General features: G+C 36.5%; 1 long non-coding RNA gene and 1 pseudogene across 2 annotated transcripts in view; both read left to right on the forward strand.

The window, feature by feature from the left end:
* Positions 1-4,896: 4,896 nt before the first annotated feature.
* On the forward strand, positions 4,897-9,002 carry LOC149785003 (uncharacterized). The gene is made up of 4 exons (XR_016425347.1): positions 4,897-5,191; positions 7,428-7,564; positions 8,164-8,343; positions 8,839-9,002. It is a non-coding gene; the product is annotated as an uncharacterized LOC149785003 (long non-coding RNA).
* A 4,023-nt stretch (positions 9,003-13,025) lies between these two features.
* Positions 13,026-21,976, forward strand: part of LOC149785004 (putative ammonium transporter 1) — an 82,764-nt pseudogene continuing 73,813 nt past the window's right edge. The window contains exon 1 of the transcript XR_016425346.1: positions 13,026-13,230. The product of XR_016425346.1 is annotated as a putative ammonium transporter 1 (transcript). The remainder of the gene's footprint in view (positions 13,231-21,976) is intronic.

A 21,976-nucleotide genomic window follows, 5' to 3' on the forward strand; every position in this document is an offset into this window, starting at 1 on the left:
ACCTTTTGAACCACAGTTCGTATACAGCTTCTTGGAATCCTGTCGTCTGTGCTAAAGATGAACTCCCTCATCGCAAACCTAAAGACCATCAAGCTTACGTGATCAACACGGACGACAGTCATCTCCCAGGAACCCACTGGATAGCCGTCTACTTTCCTCAAGAAGGATGTGTGGAATATTTCGATTCGTACGGATTGCCCCCTTTGGAAGACGATATCATCGACTTTATGAGAAGAAATGCTCAGACCACCCGATTCAATAATGTGAAATTACAAGGCACAGATTCCTTGGTGTGTGGACAGTACTGTGTGTATTTTCTGCATCATCGCAGCCTGGGCTATTCCTTAGAACATTTAGTGACTCATTTTGATCCTCGTTCTTCTGCTAGAAACGATGTGAAAGTAGATCGATGGTTTTGTGACCATTATGCTTATCTTTTGTCTCAAGCTAGGAAACGTAGTGTCCATCAATGGCCTAATGATTTCCAACAGTGGAAATCACAACGTTGTCAGCCCTGTTTAAAGTAGATTGTCAATTGAGAAAAAATGTTTGTGATTTGAAAAAAATTGTTTGATGTTATAGTGTTGGATTATTGTTAAAAAATGTTAGAGTTGTTGTTGGTTAGTGTTAAGTGATTTTTGAATAAAAAATGTTGTGTTTTGAAAAAAAATGCCTTTGTCTTTTGTTTAGCTATAAGAATGTTGGATTGATGCTCTTTCATTTCTTACTATCCCTCTCATGACACTCACTGAACGTTGCGGCTCGAAAAAACCGTGTGGGGGATGTTTTCCTTCACGTCCGCGCTTTGACTTTAAGAACCGGGGGTTGTTTCCAGTCTTACCATCCATTGTCGACTCATCCTCCTAAGAAGATGTGCTCCAAACTAGCTAAACTCAACGAAGCCTACGTGAATTTGCATAGGGTCAGACACAGTCTGATACCGAAGCCAGAAGAAATAGAGAATGTGAGAATGTTAAAAATCACTGAAGACCTGATAGAAGAGCTCTTCAGAGAAGAAATGAACAGGGAAAAAGAAGAATGGACAGAGAAGTACAGACTTCAGAGACAGCAGCAACAGCAGCAACAACAGTAGCAGCAACCTGAAGCTGACAGAGGTTTTGTCGATTGCCGTATCGACACCAAAGAGTTCTTCTTCTCTTTCCGAAGAAGCAGACCTATCGCCAGAAAGTCTATCCTCAGAGGACATCGCATTCTTAGAAACTAAAAAAGAATGCCATAGCAAACAAAAAATAAAACAGCCCTTTTCAGGGCTACCCAATACTCTAGAAAAGAAATAACGATCGATTTGCCAATGTGTGTAGGTAGAGTAGTGTGAAAATAAACACTAACTCTTTTTTAAAAAATGTGAGGGTATGTGTTTGTGTGTTTGTAAGTGCTTAAGTAAGTTGGTGTGAATAGTAGATTAAAATCATGTTTTTTTGGTGTTTGAGGTGTATATTTGGAGTTAGATTGGATTGCTTTGCGTATGTGGATAGTCTATTGAAGTGATTTATAAAAAAATTTAAAATAGTGATGGGTAGCATAAAAAGTGAGTGAGTGTTTCTTTTAGGTCCGCGCGTTGCTTTTTGGTCATGATCTAGGTAAGATGAATTTTATGTTTTTAGGGGGATGTTTTCCTTCACGTCCGCGCTTTCACTATAAATTGAAACTCGCTCGGCATTCTAGCTACCCTTGTTGATTGATCAACACCACCAGAAGAATGAAGACCAGAATAGTGAAACTGTTAGAACTCCAGATGCACCTGGAATATGCCAGGCGCATAGTAAATGAACTATCAGCGGAGGCTATCGTAGAAGAAGCAAGAATGAAAGAGGAGGAGGAAAGAAGAAGAAAAGAAGAGGAGGAAAGAAGAAAAGAAGAAGAGGAGGAGGAGGAGGAAAAGGAGAGAAGAAGAAATTTCAGAATCCCAGAAACCGAAAATTGGGATTCTGAAGCCACATATCCTGCCTCTGCACTCCCAAGAAGAAAGGTGAAAGAAAACTGGGGAAGAAGATGCGTGTGTGGCGCCAGGCCAGGAAGGTGCAACCATTAGATAGGTGCATCTGGAGTTCAAAAAACAGCCCTTTTCAGGGCTACCCAATACTCTAGAAAAGAAATAACGATCGATTTGCCAATGTGTGTGTAGGTAGAGTAGTGTGAATATAAACACTAACTTTTTATTATTAGTGAGAGTGTATGTGTTAGCGTTTGTGTTTGTAAATGCTGAAGTAAGTTTGTGTGAATAGTAGATTATGGGTTTCTTTATTGTTTCTTAGCGTATGTGGAGAGTATAGTTTGGGTTTGATTATATGAAATGAGAAAAGTGGGGATGTTTTCCTTCACGTCCGCGCGTTGCTTGGTCATGATCTAGGTAAGATCAATTTTATGTTTTAGGGGGATGTTTTCCATCACGTCCGCGCTTTCAGTATAAGAACCCACTACGTTCGTCGTTGGAACCATTCTACGGAATAACTGAGACAAAATGACTCAAGTATCAGTTCTATTCAATCTACTGAGAGACATCTATTTCTGGATAATGGATGTAGAATATGTTTTAGGAAGAATAGAAGAGGAATGGAGGCATGGAGATATGAAAGACTTTGCAACGAGTCAAGTTCAAGGCCTAAAGACAGCAAGAGATATCATAGCAGGGATGATTGAAGAAGAAGTCAATAAGTCAAGAGGCTTCATTAACCCACCTTACTTCAGAGTGGGAAGTTTGAAGGAAGCACTGGATCATGTCATCCAAGTCCGGTGCTTCCTAGAAAAGATATTATATTGGACAGAGTGGAGGAATGTAAAATGGGGGTTGGACAAGGTGAAGAAAGGGGAAGATCTGATGAGAAAAGTAATGGAGGAAGAAGTAGAGAAGATTAAAGAGAAATGGAGGGAAGAAAGAAAAGATGTGGAAAACAAAAAGAAAAAGGAAGAGTTCGAGCGACTTAACAACAATTGGATGAAAATCCAAAACAAGTTCCGAGCCATGGGTCACCCGGACTGGATGCCGGACACAGAAAAGAAGAAGAAAGGAATGATGAACAAAATAAGAGGATGGTGGAAAAAGTTAAGAAGTTAAAAGAAGAAGAAAAACCCAAAGGCCCTTTTCAGGGCCAGCCATATTTCTCGAAAAGAGATAGCCTTTCCATTGCCTACCCTTTTTTTAAAAATTTAAATTTAAATTTAAATTTAAATTTAAAAAAATTTAAAAAAAAAAAATCCCATGTTCAATTTCCCTTGACGCTATAAAGTCCCACCCTGTTTAAATTCCTTTGACGCTAAACCGTCCCACGATTTTTTCTCCATGTTAAATTTCCCTTGACGCTAATCTGTCCCACGATTTTTCTCCATGTTAAATTTCCCTTGACGCTAATCTGTCCCAGGGGTCTCTGTAATGCTAATTCCCATTGACGCTAATGCATCCCCCCTTACTACTTACCCCTTTTTTAAAATTTAAAAAAAAAAAAATCCCATGTTCAATTCCCCTTGTCCCTAAAGTAGTTTTTTCTAACATGTTCAATTCCCCTTGTCCCTAGACAAACCCAAACTCTATTCCCCATGTTCAATTTCCATTGTCCCTAGACGAGCCCAAACTCTATTCCCATGTTCAATTCCCATTGTCCCTAGACAAGCCCAAACTCTATTCCCATGTTCAATTCCCCTTGTCCCTAGACAGACCCAAACTCTATTCCCCATGTTCAATTCCCCTTGTCCCTAGACAGACCCAAACGTCTTTTTCTTCCAATGTTAAATTCCATTGTCGCTAATCTTACCCAGGGTTTTTTGCCCATGTTAAATTTCCATTGTCGCTAATCTTACCAGGGTGGTTAATGTTAAATTTCCATTGTCGCTAATCTTACCCAGGGGGGTCTGTAATGCTAATTCCCATTGTCGCTAATCTCACCCCATATACTACATTTTGTATAGAAAAGTAGAAACTAAAATTGATACTATATTGTATGCGCGTGTGTGTGAGTATGTGTGTGTGTGTGTGTGTGTGAGAGAGAGAGAGAGAGAGAGAGAGAGTGAGAAAGAGGCATCGGCTGGATTTACAGTTTGAGTTCTTTAAAGTCTTTTGGGGAGATATTGGTCAGTATTGCATAAGGGCAACTAAAATTGCCTGTAATATTTGCCACCTTTCATCACCTCAGAAGGAATGTAGTATAATATGTCTCCCTAATGAGGATAAACCAAAACAATCTGTAAACTACTGGAGTCCTATTTCTTAATGTTTTATAAAAAGATCTCTTCAGAATGCATTACATATAGACATAAGCCTATACGTCCGTCAATTATAAGCAGTGACCAAACGGGTTTTAATAAAGGCAGATACTGAGGAGAAAATATCACTACTCTATATCTCGTGTTTTACTCTAAAAATGCAATTTTCCCGGACTTTCTTTAACTGATTTTTAGAAAACATTCGATTATGTTGCGTGGCCTTTCATTGATTAAATCCTAATTTTTTAAAATTTTAGTACGGACTTTCAAGACTGGATCCAGATCTTTTATAAAAAAAAAAATTAAATCTTGTGTCACTGTATTGTTTTGAAATCAAGATGCCTTTTAAAAATAACAATCTCTTATGTTTCATATAAAAAATTTATTCCTTATCTCCATACGTTTTTATGTGCACAAGAGATATTAGCCCATTTCATCCGGAAATTCATAACATTAAAGGTCTACTAGTGTACTCACACAACTTACGTTTATGTGATAAATTTAATCTTCTAGATGTGATTTTTAAAGGTACTATGTCAAATACCTCATCAGTAATGAAAATAATGACTACAAAACATTGATTTTTTTATCGCACAAGGCAGCACGCTCCTAGCCTATTTCGCGCTCGGCAATTTCTGTAAGACAAAGCGGAAGTGACGTGTTGTAGGGAACTGCATTTCTACTTTCGTTGTTAGTTGCATTCAGTAGATGGACCATAAGTTATCCGACCAGTGACAGGCAAGGTAATCTGCAGTGACCATCTGAGAGACGACGATTTCGATACCGTCTATAAAATTAAAGAGTCACTTGGTATTACAACCATCAGACGACTCCTGCCAAATGCAGTACCAAGCGCGTTTTCTCGCCAGATAACTGAGTCCGTGGACACCAGATGAACAAAAATCAAGGGTTACGGCAGGGCTAACAAGATGTAGACCGAGAGAAGCTTGTACAGAAGCGAGAGCTAGCGAGGGTAAAATATTTATACATGTTTATCTTGCTATATTATTGGTTGTCAGTCCCAACCCCTCGCCACAAATATACCTAGCAAATTAACAATCAATGGGAGAGGACGATTTCAGTGGAAGGGTGTTTGCAAATCACACTAGTCCCACCCTAGTACTAATATTAGTACCCTTACTCGTACCTCGTGGACAGGGTACTAACATGAGCATATACGTGTTAATGGAACAAGCTGGGTGTGATTCACACCCGGCGTTCCTTTAGCCTAATAATAAAACTTTAAACATAGTCCTTGCATGTAATCCAATAAATTGAGTAGTCCTCTTATTTAATACCGGAAGTATCGAAAACCATTGTAGAAATAGTTGTAAAATCTCGTTTACCTTTTTTAGCCGATATTTTCGTTTAGATCGTCCACCATATTATTTCAAATAATGATTACTTCCGTTCTCAGCCTCGTTTGTTTGTGTGCCATATAAAGACATTGGCGCCTTTTTTGGAAATGTAAACAAATCGTTGTAAAATTTTGGCGCCGTTTGGGTCAGAAATTCTGCGCATTAGAAGTAAATACGGTTTACCGGCAACTTTGAAATTCCACCAAGAAGCGATTATTCGCACTTAATTGATAATTTTATAGCGTAGAAAATCCAAAATATGGTCTGGCAAGACTTACGTAGAAAAGGGGTCACGGCGAGAGTCTCGCGTTATCTGTCATGGCGGACAGGATAAGGTTAGAGTAACCATGTCAACCACAACAAATCAAGTTGAGGCTACGACATCGTAGCTAGTCCCACCCTTACCCACAAAATGAATCCTGCTTTACCATGACGAGCGTGTGTATGTATGTGTGTGCGTGTGTGTCTCTTGGATTTTAGTTTTGCCCACTCCCCCATTATTATTCCCCAACCCGAAAAAATTCAATTGCAACCCCATGCTTATTTCATGCTTATTCAACAATAATAATAATGACAAAACAAGTTTTCTGCTAAAGCCAAAATGTTGTGAATACTTCATATATTGATTGTGTTTAATTGTAGAGGCTAAGTACCCCTTCGTGTTGAGGCACTGGGAGTAAATTACCTTGTTTGCCAGAATATACACAACTGTATCAATGGATGAAGTCAAACCCATAACCCATTGCTTCTGAGTGTGAATACTAATGTCCGTTCAATGTAGAGAGGTTAGCATTATTATTCATAATATGTTGTTACGTGTTTAGGCTCGAATAAACAGTAACACAGAAAGAGTGAAAACAACAAGCTTTTTAAAATTTGACAAATAATTTATTTACCTGGAAAAATTCTGTAAAAATGAAAAAATAAGAACTTACAGTTTCAAGAATCAAATCCAAAAATAATCCAAGAATAATCCATGAATTAAATTGCAAAAGTCCTAATAATGTTCTACTGAATTCAAGTTTGAGTCCCGACGAAGAATCAAAGATGGAAGGTGATGACGTAAGCCGTATCCTATACAATGTTGTCGTTTACAGTTTCTTGTAAATAACACTCCTGTGTTGGAAACCAGAATAAAATTTGCAAGCAATGTCTTTCCAAAAATTCTATATGAGCACTCTTCAACTATTTCCAGAGAATAAAGAATTAATCCTTTTGAAATCCAAATGATCTGAAGATAATTAACTTAAAAATCTGGCTTCAACAAAGAAAACAACTTGACACCAAGTGTAAAAGCCCAAAAAACTGAGAAATCTCTCTCTACACATCTCTATTACAACTAACAAATGCGTAGTTATGGAAAAACCAGAATTGCGAAATCAAAGGGGGGTCACGTGATCGTGTTTATGTCACGTACACCAAAAATGACCCTGACAAAAACCAATCATTTCCTCAAAGAAATAAAAAAAAGTTGTTTACATCTTAAACCCAAAGCCCCATCATGACCTTGACAAGAACCAATTATTTTAAAATAAAAATAGAACTTTGTTTACTAATTTTGAATTAAGGTCAGCATCCAGGCCAACACCTGGTGTTTATGAAAAGAATGATTCAGGTCAACCAATTTTCTGGAAAAATATCATCTCCAGTGAATAAATTTACATTATAATAGCATATAATAGAATAAAAATTTAAAACTGACAAACACTTAAATTAAAATAAATATGAATTAAATCAGATATATGTAACAATGTACAGAACCATAGTTAAAAGGAATTTTTAAAAATACTTTAATGCTGTTGGTGTAAAGATGTTACCTTATAAAGCTGCTCTAATTATTTATTTTTTTAGGTACTGAATGAGAATTTTGAGAACCAGCACCTGGAAAATAATGCACTAGAGAGAACTGAAGACATTAGATAGTGTGACATATCCTGTGGTGCATTTTGATGTCACAGTGAACATTCCATTCATTCCCTGTTTACATGGTTTGTATAGCTTCATAGTTGATATGGATTCCTAAAGCCTCACAAATTTTATCAGCATATGAGTCAATAATTAAGTTTTGTAATTTTTTATTGCAGAAAAACTACAGTGTATTGGTAATATGTCTAACTTTATGATCAACCCTTAATTGTAAAAGTAAGCAAAAAGGTTTGGTGCATTAGTCAATTATTGTTTATACATGCAAAGGACTTAATGTGTGACTACCATATTTTATCTACTGCAAAGGCATGAAAATTGAAATACATTTTTCATGCTCTTATTACAGGGACTAGATACTCCATCAGGCAGCATTGCTGTTCAATGTCAGACTGATAGGATACTTAAGAAAAATAAAAAAAACAAACAAAACATATAACAGTGTATTAACTAAGCTCACTATGATTATGTAAGCATTTGTCTCAGTAGACCAAGCACTTGTGAACTTATTATTATTTTGCAATGATACACTTTAATTGATACACATATTGCAAACTTTCATGTACTTGTCAGCATTCATAAATGACACTCATGCAAGAAAATAAGCTTACTTTTTCAATGGTAATTATGCATAAGTCCATTTTTTTTCTTCTCTTTTCTTCAGAATAATGAAGTGAAGAGTAGTACCAGATGGAGAAAGAGGGACTTACTAGAGTCATAAAAAACTGCAGAACCACAGTGTGGAGGTGGACACTATTATTAGACAGGCATGTTCAGATACAGAAATGGGTCAGAGAGAATATGAGAGCCACACACTAGTTTGATGTGTGATATGTAGCCAAGGGTATGTAGATATTGCAATTTTTACTACACTGAATGATACCATTTGATAAAACTTGTATACAAGCACATACAGTAATATAACATTTCAATGTTTAAAGTTATATTAAAGTTGGACAGTGAATATATCACTAGGAATACAGTCACCCCCCACCCCACCCTGTAATATTTCTGGTCCCTCCGCCCTGGCCCTGTACATACACACACAGAAGGGAGAAACTAACTAAAGCAAAGCAACTTGGACTTGAAGGATTTTAATCAAAACAAAGCTAACAGAGAGTGTTTTTTGTAGCACATATTCAAAATCATATATTGCAACAAAAATTATTATTATTATTCATTCATTCATTAAACTATGATTTATATGTATGTTAAAATGAATACTATATGTTTTGTTTACAGTTTCATTAATTCTCTTTGGTAAATTGTCAGTATGAATATAGGCAGTGGACGACATTTTTCAGTTTCTTGAATTACTGGGGTAACAATTTTTTTTCAGATTATTTTGAAGAATTGATGGCAGTGCTGGAGGAAGTGGTCAGGAAGCCAGAGTCAGGTGATAGACAGTTATTGCCACCTCTATGCAGCTATGTATCTATTATGACTGAAAATAGAATATACAGCAAATTTTTAAACTTGAATAAAGTTATGTTATTTCATGTATCCTGGTTTCCTGTTACTTATTTCATGTTTTCAGAGTCGAGACATTTAGCATAAAATTAGATTTGACTACAGCCAAAGTTAGGAAGCTAAATGAAACAAAAGTGAACATGAACAGACAGCAATGTTTTTAATGTCATAATACAGAATCTGTTCAAGAAATGAAATTATGATTTTAGCACGATCTATTATCAAAATGAAAGGTTTGGGTAAAATTCCACACTCAAGTAAAGTGATAGTACTGATACATTTTGTCAAGAAAGAAAGGATTTTATGAAAAGGAATTTTGAAGCATAATTTTCACTTCATATAAAGCAAGCACCTGTCCCAAAAATGACCCTGATAGTGGCACCATAACTACTGTAAGAATATTTTGCCTACAAGTGTTCATGTACAGGATTCCTTGCAATTTCAATATTGCTGAATGTAAGCACAGTATGCTGCTTCCAGGACATATTCATCCAAGCAAAGTTTCTGATATCTTAGATGATCAGTTATACAGTCCACCCTGACCTCCTCAGTTTTATTCAAATTCATAATGATATCTTTATACAGTCCACCCTGACCTCCTCAGTTTTATTCAAATCATAATGATATCTTTATACAGTCCACCCTGACCTCCTCAGTTTTATTCAAATTCATAATGATATCTTTATACAGTCCACCCTGACCTCCTCAGTTTTATTCAAATTCATAATGATATCTTTATACAGTCCACCCTGACCTCCTCAGTTTTATTCAAATCATAATGATATCTTTATACAGTCCACCCTGACCTCCTCAGTTTTATTCAAATTCATAATGATATCTTTATACAGTCCACCCTGACCTCCTCAGTTTTATTCAAATCATAATGATATCTTTATACAGTCCACCCTGACCTCCTCAGTTTTATTCAAATTCATAATGATATCTTTATACAGTCCACCCTGACCTCCTCAGTTTTATTCAAATCATAATGATATCTTTATACAGTCCACCCTGACCTCCTCAGTTTTATTCAAATTCATAATGATATCTTTATACAGTCCACCCTGACCTCCTCAGTTTTATTCAAATTCATAATGATATCTTTATACAGTCCACCCTGACCTCCTCAGTTTTATTCAAATTCATAATGATATCTTTTCAGCATCTGCACTTCTCGGCTATTTCTTTACTGCTGCAATTTCCACAGGTACACCAATATACATGGTAAATACACTCCATCATTCATTATTGTGTTAGATAGCAAACTTGCGGGTAAAATTTATGAGAAGTTCTTGCATGTTAAATTATGAAATATATGTATGTGTGATGCATGTTTTGACTTTTGTTCTACCGTCTGTACCACAATAATGAACATTTAATCAACAATGTATTATTCTCAAGATTTGTTTCCCCATAAATCTGTATACTTCCTCTGACACTAGTAGTATACACCTGGACCCACAGAGAAAATATATGCTTGCTAAACATCTGGATACACCAGGTCTATGATTGCTTTTTGTTTTTAATAAAAGTCTTAACTTAACTATCTGTGGAGGGTAGTAAACAATCACACCCAAAGTACATTCGGGGTCTGCATTTCCTCACAGTTTAAAAGAACAAACTTGAGCCATAAAGTTAACAAAGTATTTATTTCTACACCTCTCACAATCTGAGTCTTAAGTGTTTAACTTTTAACACCACTAGTTACTGATGAACCATGCCCACATGAAAATCTGCTCTGAAGACATCCAAGTTTTGCCCAAATTCGTGCCCTTTACTTTTCATTATGAAATTGAAATAACATTAACGAAAGAATAATAATAATAGTAATTGCCATAATGATAATAGTAATTACCAGAATGAAAATAGTAATTACCAGAATGAATAGCCCAAGCGCTGCTCAACCTCATTATGCCCTATGTCCTCTTTAGGGTCCTCGTCCATGTTCTCGTTTCATTCGGGCTTAAATTGGTACTGTCTAACCTCAGCGAGCAGAATCTTCTTAAGTTTCATTATGTTCGCCATCTACTAGGAGTTTATCTTCCTCACACAATGAAAATGAGCATGACAAATTTGCCATAAATTCGCTAGAATCATCACTAGATTCAGCCAGCATCACCACATACGCTAAACTTTAGCGACTTTCTGACAGTACATCACTTATGGAAATCCTATTATCACCGGAAGTATGCAAATATTTCTGGAGTGTTTTACACAGAACCTCGATAAATGCACACATTATCTTCATTTTCTTCTCTTTGATTTAAAATATGCATTTTTAATGCACATTTCTGAGTTATTTAGAGAAAAATGAACACTGATATATAGTGTGTATTTCACAACAGTAGATTTGTAAAGAAATCAAAATATCAAAACTCACAAAATATCTTATATTACGGTATACAGGTGACGTTGCTCTCACACTATAATGCTCAGAGACGTCCTTAAATTAAGCTTTAGATCTATTGAACAATTTAACATGTTTATGTCTCAGGTATATATATATGTGTGTGTGTGTGTGTGTGTGTGTGTGTGTGTGTGTGTGTGTGTGTTGAGGATGCACATGTCAAATATTCACGTCATCTTCGACAGAGAGAATCATCAATTCCTATAGCATATACATTTGGTTCCAGATAGAGAGAGAGAGAGAGAATTAAAATGGACCTAAATATAAAATACGTTGTTGAATGTCACGTTTGCTAAGCCCCAGCTACAAAGTCATGTATAAGCTATAATCTACCTTTCTTTGGAATATTACATCGGCCTTGTGCTTGGTCTCTAAAGATTGCCGCGGGGTTTGTGTTGAACTCTTACGCAAGGTTACCATGACCAGCAAGAGACCAGAAACTTGAGTCAGCAAAGGCGATCGATCGTGTCACTTAACAAAGGCTTGCCGTTATAATACCTATATGTTAAAGGTTTGTTCAAGGATCAAAAGGAAAGTCCACGGGGTGAACGGGGCTTATTCTTATCCGTCCCCGCGTTGACAGAGAGCGAGAAAGACATTGACCGCTAAGTTTGATTGGATCGGTCCACAGCGATATCCAATCAAAAGTTGAGATAGAGGGCGTGATTACAATTCAGACCCGAATGATACCTTCCGAAATCTTAGGGGTAATTTAGTATACACCTGGAAGGATTGCATATCAATAGGGTTTACTCCGAGAAAGAAGCCACTCGTAATCTGGCGGCAGAACTTAGAGGTAGATTCTAAGGAAAGACAAAGCATCGAAAAGGAAGCTTTCCAAGGGACAGAGAACTTCCGGTTCCGTTGGGTCCCAAGTCTTTAAGAGCTGGAGAAGGAATTGAGACTGTAGCCGAGACAGTCGAAGTCGACAAGAGTGTAGTCGTGGGGAGAAAGTAAAGGAGGAGGAGAAGGAGTCTAGAGAAAGTCGAGGAGGATGAGGAGATGAATTTGGAGGACGGTTAGGGAGGAAGAGAAGAAGGAATTGGGAGAAACAGGAGAGAGAAAGGAAACAACAGATGAGTAGAAATTTATGCACAGGTGGAAATCAGTCTCACACTGCTAATCAAGTGATGCAATAGGCTTATTAAAGGGTCGAGTGGAAGGAGTGTAATTGGAAAATTTGAGTCATTTGATTACTGTATTGTTATTAAATTGTTATTCATTGAATATTAACCTTTCTTTGTATATTGAACCATCTAACCATCGGCATTGCTGACTGGGGACTCGGAGCTTTACATCTATCTTTCACTAAATGTAACTTCCAACAAAATAGAGCCTGGGTGGGACTTCTATAATAGTTTAAATAAAATATTGGGAGCATCCCACCCCAACCATATAGATCGTCACTATATATATATATATATATATATATATATATATATATATATATATATATATATATATTTTTTTTTCTATACCGTCGGCATTGCTGACAGGGGGCAATGAAGGTGGTATCGCTACTACAGTGAAAACTTTTTTCTTTCACTGATGTATACACAAAATTGCATTCATGTTTTTGTAGACAGACAGATAGATAAGTAATATATTTGTCCTTTTTATTTTCAGTCATTTGTGGAGTATCCTATTGAATTTTTGGTTTTGCACTGGCCTATGGAGAAGGAAATCAATTCATTGGCTATACACATTTCGCGATTGCTGACCTTCCAGCCAGTCGCTACGGATACTTTTTCTTTCAGTTCACGTTTACTGCTACCGCTGCCACTATTGTGTCAGGGGCCATGGCCGAGCGGTGTGAATTTATGCCTTATTTTATCTTCAGCTTCATCATGACTGGTAAGAAACTAAATCACAAACACGATTATTGGATTAACTAACTGTCTTCATGAAATGAAATGCAATGCAATTTGTAATACAGGATATAAACATAATTTATTTCATACAATGATTGCACAATAATGTCTTATAAAAATGGTCCTAACAGCTGCCTCGCTTGGCACTCAGCATTAAGAAGTTAGTGTTAGGACTGGTCGGCCTGGCGTCAGGATAATGGGTGGTACATCATGCTACATGTCTGCGGCATGATGCCCAAGTGCTAGACATCACTATAAACTCCCACACTGCAGACATCGTAGCGATATAACTGAAAAATTGTTAAAGCTACGTTAAAAATCCGAATCACACACACACACACACACACACACACACACACGCATACACACTAATGTCTTGTGATTAATGCAAAACATTTATGACGGACCATGACGAGTCTGGGGTATAGATGTCGCAGCCTAATTTGCTCGCTTGCAACTCAGACTTTAAGGATTGATCATCGTTCTCGACAAGCACATGCAAGAATGTTTCTTTGTACTTCCAGGGTTCGTGGCTTTTTCAGGGTTTTCGGATTCCACCATCTCACATTTTCTGTAATTATTTCATTGCAAACAACAACAGGAGTTTAAAGAGACAGCTGTATACGAGTATGAAATCTTTTACCCGTAATGCAACCAGGGCCGGCGCTACCATATAGGCAAACTAGGCAGCCGCCTAGGGCGCTGATTTCAGGGGGGCGCATTTTTAATTTTCTTTTATTGTTTATAAATTTGGAAATTGATATTTTCCGTGGGGGGGGGGGGCAGAATCTAACCTTGCCTAGGGCGCCAGATAGTCTGGCCGGGTCTGGCGCCGGCCCTGAATGCAATCTATAGATATAGAAAATTTTAAACAAATATCATATTCGGGTTGAATATCTGCTAATAGCACTGAGGAGTGAAACTGACCAAAACTGACCTGCTACGTAAATTACAGAGTATGCTGATTTCGAAGGGCAAAAGGTAACACGATGGACTCCGGTTGCTTTTGGCTTTGAAAATCCCACACTCATGCACGGTCTGATTACAACTGATGTTGTACGGTTCATGAAACCTTGGTGTAACTGACCAGTCATATATCTTTTGTTGACTCCAACGATATGCATGTCTAGCCAAGGGCATGTCTAGCCCAGGACATGGTAGCTCCTAGCGCAGACCACTAATTTTACCAAGCTCATCAGTGACAGGGTTTAAACTTTGAACGGCCAGCACGGTTTGGGTGAAAATTAATATTAAAGAATGTTATGCAGCTTTTTCTAATCTTCATGACTCATTGACATTTCAGTATCTTCATGTACATATAATGTGTCGATCTCATTGACATTTCGTTATCTTTATGTACGACACTTCAGTATCTTGATGGACATACACTGTCAAGCTCATTCACATTTCAGTATTTTCATATATAATGTGTCGATTTCGTGACATTTCAGTGTCTTGACATACATGAAATGTGTATCTCATTGACATGTCGGTATATTCATGTTCGTATCATGTCGATCGGACTAAGACTTAAATATCTTAATATAATATATCGATCTAGCTGACATTTCAATATCATCATGTACGTATAATGTCGATCTCATGTCATCTGAATAACTTGATGCAGGTATAATGTCGATCTCATGTCATCTGAGTAACTTGATGTAGGTATAATGTCGATCTCATGTCATTTGAATAACTTGATGCAGGTATAATATCGCTCTCATGTCATTTGAATAACTTGATGCAGGTGTAACGTCGATCTCTGACATTTCAGTATCTTGATGTACGTGTATAATGGCTTATTACCTAAAAATGGTGGTTATCGATGTTTAATGGCGATTATCGATGTCTAGAGGATAATCGAACACGATGTTATACCTCGGATCGAGCGAATATTAAAATATGAAATTAATGGATGGAATAAATGGAGATCGGAGCAGAGATATATAATACAATAACGCGATCCCCAGTATGCAGAATATGACAATTTAATTAATTAGATAAACAAAATAAAATTGTTCAAGACCAACTGTGATATACGCCTCTACTAGATAAATAAATTAACAGAAAGTTCTAAAAATGCAATTAGCAGTTCAATTTACATAGATAAAATTTCATCATGAAATCAGGTGAGCATTTCGAACTTTAGTTGTCCTGTATGTCTGCATAACCTGATAATTGGCTGAGTGTTACTCTCCAGATCCAATACAGCCAATAGGTAGGGGTAAATGTATTCCCCATGGCTTCCTCGTGCGTTGTTGCTTTTAATGGCATCTCTCTCTGCGTCCAGCCTTTTACTGGTCACCCACTTTTATTCCAGTTGTTTACTCTAATTCCCGTCGTGGAAGCTATTCCATTTTGAAACGAAATAAATGCGGACTCAATTTCTTTTCGGTTTCTCACTCCCCTGAACTGAATACACGTTCACCCTCTCTCCGTTCAGAGAATCAGCCATATTATATTTTAACAAAGCACTAACTACTAAGTGGTTCCACGTCATAACCTTGCATTCAATACCCTATCTGTTTACACACTATCTCTTTCCATAGACAATTAACACAGTACAGGCAAATTAATGTATTCTTCCAGTATATCAAGTTATTACCGTTACTGTTTGATCGATACCATAGCTTGCTCTCACTTTATTAAAATTAAGCCCCTGCATTGTGATTTTTATTCATTATCTTGACTTAGTGTCGGACACATGTACACATACGGATGACAATAAATAGCCGTGTATCCCGCTATGCTGTTCAAATGTTAATACTTCCGATTCATACGTTAAATGAATTCGCATCTTAGCTACACTAATAGATCAAACGAAATTCACTTTTCGTCTGAACTACATTTTTTGCTAACAATTCATCGGCCTAAACATCATGCAAACCTAATAATGATCAATTTTTAGCATACATAATTCATATATCATTTAAGACAAATTCAAACAATTATCTCAAGATTCATATCAAAGAAACTTAATTTATTAAATTAAAACCATGTACCTTGCTTTGAAATACGCTTTCATTTTTCCTTTAGCACCTCTAGTTACCTGTCTCTCAAAGACTAACAACTACATGTTCCTTGGATAAACGTTACGAGGAATCGCATACCCCCCAGAGTCAAGAATTTCTCCTAGCGCAGAAACTTTGACTAGTTTTGCGTATTAAGACACCCGCCCAAGAAGATTAACTTGTCCAATTAGAATTTAGGTTTATCTAACCACCATTATTAACACAACCTCCTCTAGGGGTGGAAAAGTTCACTTCCAGCTTTCCTTAATATCCCGATCTCTGTAAAGTTACAACTAATGACAAATGTTTCAGCAGGTCCAAACGCTATTTCTGCCACGTTGTAACCCTTGGCATTTTGATATACAAAACCAAAGTTTTACATCTTGACCAGTTTCGCTTGACACAGTTAACACACAGACCCTCCAGAATAATCAATCAAGTCCATAACAGATGTATTAAAGTACAAGTATTCTCAAACATGCCAAGGATTTTATTCGGTGCCAAAATCACATACTTGAAATTAATATTACGCGTCATAATGACACAGAAAATTAAGACATCTGCAAAGTTCACACCATTGCAATGTATAATGTCAGTCTCGTGGCATTTCTGTATCTTGGTGTCTTGATACAATATAACGTCGATCTCGTTGATGTTTCAGTATCTTTCTGTACGTATAATTTCCATCTCACTGACATTTTATTATCCTGATGTACATGTAATATCGATCTCACTGATATTTCCAAATGTTGATATACATATAATGTCGATCTCATAATGTGATATGTGTCTTATGTACGTATAATGTCGATCTCATAATGTGATATGTGTCTTATGTACGTATAATGTCGATCTCATAATGTGATATGTGTCTTATGTACGTATAATGTCAATATCTTTGATATGTATCAATATCTTGATGTAAGGATACTATGTATATGGTTGATATGTCAATATCTTGAATTACATAGAATTTCGATATCGTTGATGTGTCAATATCTTGATGTACGTGTAATGTCGATATCGTTGATATGCCAATATCTTGAATTATTATATGCTAATTTGTTTCCCCGTTAACTTTACATTGTCATAATCGTGCAATATTACTCGATATTGAAACCGCGCGACAATACACATATAGCATTCACGTGCATAAAGGAACTACTTTCTATTGTAAACAAACAATGGACGCAGACGCCAGCTCTTTTGATTTGTACACAAATCATGTACACTCGCGTAAGATGCTCTTTACGTTGTGGTTGTTTAAATTTGTTTCTGAATGAACTAAAACAATGTTTCGTGGACTGCCACATACCAGCTGCTTTGGCACATTCCGCGTTGGTACAATGTTTCGGATTTAGGCTAGTACAGTATATAAAAGACGCAAGATAAGGTCCTAACAAATAACATACAAGTGACAAGTCATATACTTTCTTCTTTAGCTGGTGATAAGAATGGCAAAATAAAATATTCTTAAAGTTTTACATCCTGAATTTCCTCAAAATGTTTTCCTTTAGTATGTGCAGTTTCATATTTTTGATATTACCACATGTTAAAATATCACTTTATGTGATTCTGATTGGTTCAAATAAGCCCATGAAATTATTGTGCAGTATCCTCTTTACTGATTGGCTGGGATCGTGGGAAAACGTTTTTAACCCTGCCTTTTGGAATGTTTGGTTTTGAATGAACATTTTTGGCGGCCATTTTTGAACTCGACTCGCGAAAGTTAAATTGAGGAAAATTATCTCGGATGTCTGAATATGGATATTTTACCTCCACAGGGGTTTGTTATGTCATGTATAACAATATCATAATGAGAAAAATGGCGTAAAACTACAAGACAAGGACAACAATAAGAAGTAAAACTAAGGGTATTGCTTATTTGATGGCGGGGTAGGGGGAGGGAGCGGTATATCTGCAACATATAGAATCCACCGTATATACAAGCGTGGTTTAAATGGAAACGTACAGAAGTAAATAAACTCACCTCTGTTCACAGAAGAATTTGGACATAAATGGGTCTCCTAACTGACAGAACTTTATCCAATCACAGCATCTTTACGCAGTATATATGGGATGCAAATCCGACTCAAAAAGAAATTTGTTTCCGTCTTCTGTACAGTCTCTTGTTCCACTCAGATACTGCAAATATCCGGTCACAAATGCATTGCAGTAAATGTGGGAATTTCTGCTTCCAGTAATCCTATTTGACATAAAAATGTTTAGTTCTGAAAGTGATAATTTAGGGTAAACATGTTCTCTAGGCCTACTGTTTACCGTATCAAACAACGTGGCATCACATCGCATTGACCATTCTGTTTCGAAAAATGATTTTGTCGTTATAAATGTTCTGCTTATTCGGATGGAAGCTTTTTCTTTGATTTATAGTTTGTTAAAAAGTACAGTCAACTTTAACTAGTTCAACCTTTTTTGGGACTATATTTTATGCACAACAAATGAAAGGTGCACCGTCTGTCAGAATGAACGAAATTATTCGTTCTTCTTTCTATCTAAATAATTTCCACTGAAATAAAAACTATGTGATAAAAAGAATCTCAAATGGGTAATGATTTAATATTAAATTTATGAAATTCGTTGAATAATGTCCAGCTTTTGCTCGCCAAGGTTGGAAAAAGCTGGACATTATTCAACTCGTTTCATAAATTCATTATTAAATCGTTACCCATTTGAGACCCTCTATTTATGTTTTTTTGTCAATATCGTTGATATTTCAGGATCTTCATGCACGTATATAGAGGATAACTACGTTTTTTGAGTGGATATAAAGGAAAGATTTCAAAAGTGAAATGCAACATTGTATTGTCACATAAATGCAATAAACTGACAACGAACAGTGCAAAACTAGTATCTAACTAGGATGAGCGCTTTCGACTCTCAGTGAGTCTTTTTCAAAGGCAAATACAAAACATAGTCAAGGCAAACAAATAAAACAGAAAAACCGTTGTGTTTGCAAAAGTTTACATGACTATTTTCTACAGGAATTAAACCTTTAAATTTATTATGTTTCACTTAGTTTATTTCAACTTCAGCAGTTTATCTGTTTTATCTGTTTGTCTTGTCTATGTTTTGTATTTGCCTTTGACTAGTTCTGCACTGGTCGTTGTCAGTTTATCGCATTTATCTTAATCAATCCCTGACACATGTGATTCCTTGCTGGATCCAGTGCACTTGAAAGGACTGTTATTTGTCATATGATTTGTATTCTTTATATTAGATTTGGATAAATTTATCGCCATTCTGTGTCCATACGATCAATGGCTGCGTTACTACATCGATAGAAGGGAGTTCGGAAATTTTACAATAATTTTAAAACAGCGACTTTCTTTGGAAATTTAGACTGCATATATATTGCTTCAGAAATTATGTACTTTGTCAAATTAATGTTTTCATAATGAAAAAATGAAGATTATTGTTTATTTTCGTTAACAATTCTCTTGCTCTGATTGATTCAGGCAACATTGCATGGACGTGGGTAGTATAGAAACATGACAGAACTGACAACAGACATCAGAGTATGACATCATTAAACAACGTACCTATTTTAATTAATGACATATTGTTTTTACATTTCTGCATTCAGACTACAATTTTTGTGTGTTGGCAATCTTGTTATTTCGATAATAGACGCTGTACCCAAGTTTCGATTGTCAGTTAGTTTCGGTTTACAATCGATTCAAATTATGTGTGATTTATCCCCATCTATTTTAGATATGATTATGTTTGTGACGAGAGTAAAAACAGCTACTTAAACAATCTTTAATTAATTGTTTTTCTTATTATAGGAGTACGATAATGTATTTGTGACAGAATATCGAATAGCAACAGGTCATGTAAGCTCAGTCACTGACAATCGACATGATTCATGTGGAAAACTAATTATAGTAAATATAACACTTGAAGCCTGTTGTTTATTGTTTGAGGTTCATTTTTAGGCATTCTTGATGGCGCCTTCTCAATGATTACATAAACGTATTTTCAAGTTCAACAGTCTTGATAAATTTATGATCTGTTCATCCTGAGAGAGAGAGAGAGAGAGAGAGAGAGGGGAGGAAAGGAAATAAAAATGAAATAGTCATAAATGTGGAAATACAGGTCTGAAAAATATCCACAACGGCAGATATACTTCCTAAATGGGGAAAGAAAGTATTTCCAAAATTTATATCGCAACTGTGGCGACATCGTTTTTCTCCCACCGATACATTTCAGTATCTGAAAATGAAAAATAAAATGTCGATGTCAATGATATGTCAATGGCATATCGAATATGAACTTTAAGCAGCAGGGGGGGCGAATCGGACATTTTGTCCAATCGTTATTTTGCTTAATTATTACTTCTGCACTCAGCGGATCCGGTGTAATCAGCGCTGGTAAAAAAAAAACGACGTCGGTCCATCCTACACGATGGTGACGTCATTTGGTTTAATTAACACCTTCTGCGCGTCGATCCCCAGCGTCGTCAGCGTCCGGTAAGCACATCGACGACCGCGTCGATGTCATCGCCCCCCCTGCTGCTAAGTGGCTATTTACAATGATCTTACAAACAGAGTGATCACTAACTCCTCCTCTTGTAGATCAATTAGGTTATTTGACTGATCGGTAATTCTAAAATTAATTCTCGTTAAAAACCGATCATGGCATCGCATATAGACCGGATTAATCGGACTCTCAACGATTAAGAATCCGGGAGGGGCTGTTGGTGAAAATGAATAAAGGATATATCCCTGTTGAGCTTGATTTGATTGCTTGGTATCTACCTGGTAACTCCCTTCGATAACATCACACACTAGATTAATCGCTATCACCGATGCAATATTTACGTTGTATGGAGCAATATGCCTACCACCATCTCCGTTATCGTGTTTGAGGATATAAGTTGATGGACCGAGAAAATCATTAAGAGACTTTCTTAGTTCTGGCGCGTTGTATCCTGGAAACTTGAAATCGGGTAAATCGGCTTCTGTGATATTATACTCGGTTAGGAATTTTTGTTTATCATTATCGCTTCTATCGGATATCATTTTAACTAATCGTTAATTGATATATTCCATGTCTGATATAAGTTGATTTAACACCTCAACGTGTTTTCGTGCTTTTGTCTCCCGTAGCTGTTCTAGTTGTGATTGGTAAATACGATTAATCTCGCTAAAAATATCAGTGATATCATTTAAATTAACTGTTAATGTGACGACCGATTCAGGGGTTTTGTCATGATGAAACTCCCACTTCATGGCATTTCCGTCTTGAAATATAAACCAACTGGGTAATAACGTGCTTTTTATAATAAATAATTTATCTCGATAACTGGTAATAATTTCATGATACGATTTCTCATTCGTGTGCAAGTCCGCGGGGTTTTCCTTAGGCCATCCTAGTATGGTTCTTATTGAACTGTTATAAATATCAACCATATACCCCGGTGTGCTTATTTCAATCGTCGACGATAACGTCGGTTCATGAACCGTAATAGCGATTTTTGATTCTTTTCCTGTGATCGATTTTATTCTGCGTTGAAATTCTTTATTGATTTGTTCTATTTGGTATGACCCAGTTGGTATTGTAACCTCCTCCCAGTCTGGGGTCCCATCGGAATTATTTGTCCGTGCAAAAACCAGCGAGTTATTAGGTTGTTGTCCGTTAAATGCGTCCGCTCGGATATTAGGCCAACTGTGATATACTCGCAATTTTGCCAGC

Source organism: Sinohyriopsis cumingii, chromosome 13 (genome assembly GCF_028554795.1).
Source record: "Sinohyriopsis cumingii isolate HCF-2022 chromosome 13, ASM2855479v2, whole genome shotgun sequence".
NCBI lineage: Eukaryota > Metazoa > Mollusca > Bivalvia > Unionida > Unionidae > Sinohyriopsis > Sinohyriopsis cumingii.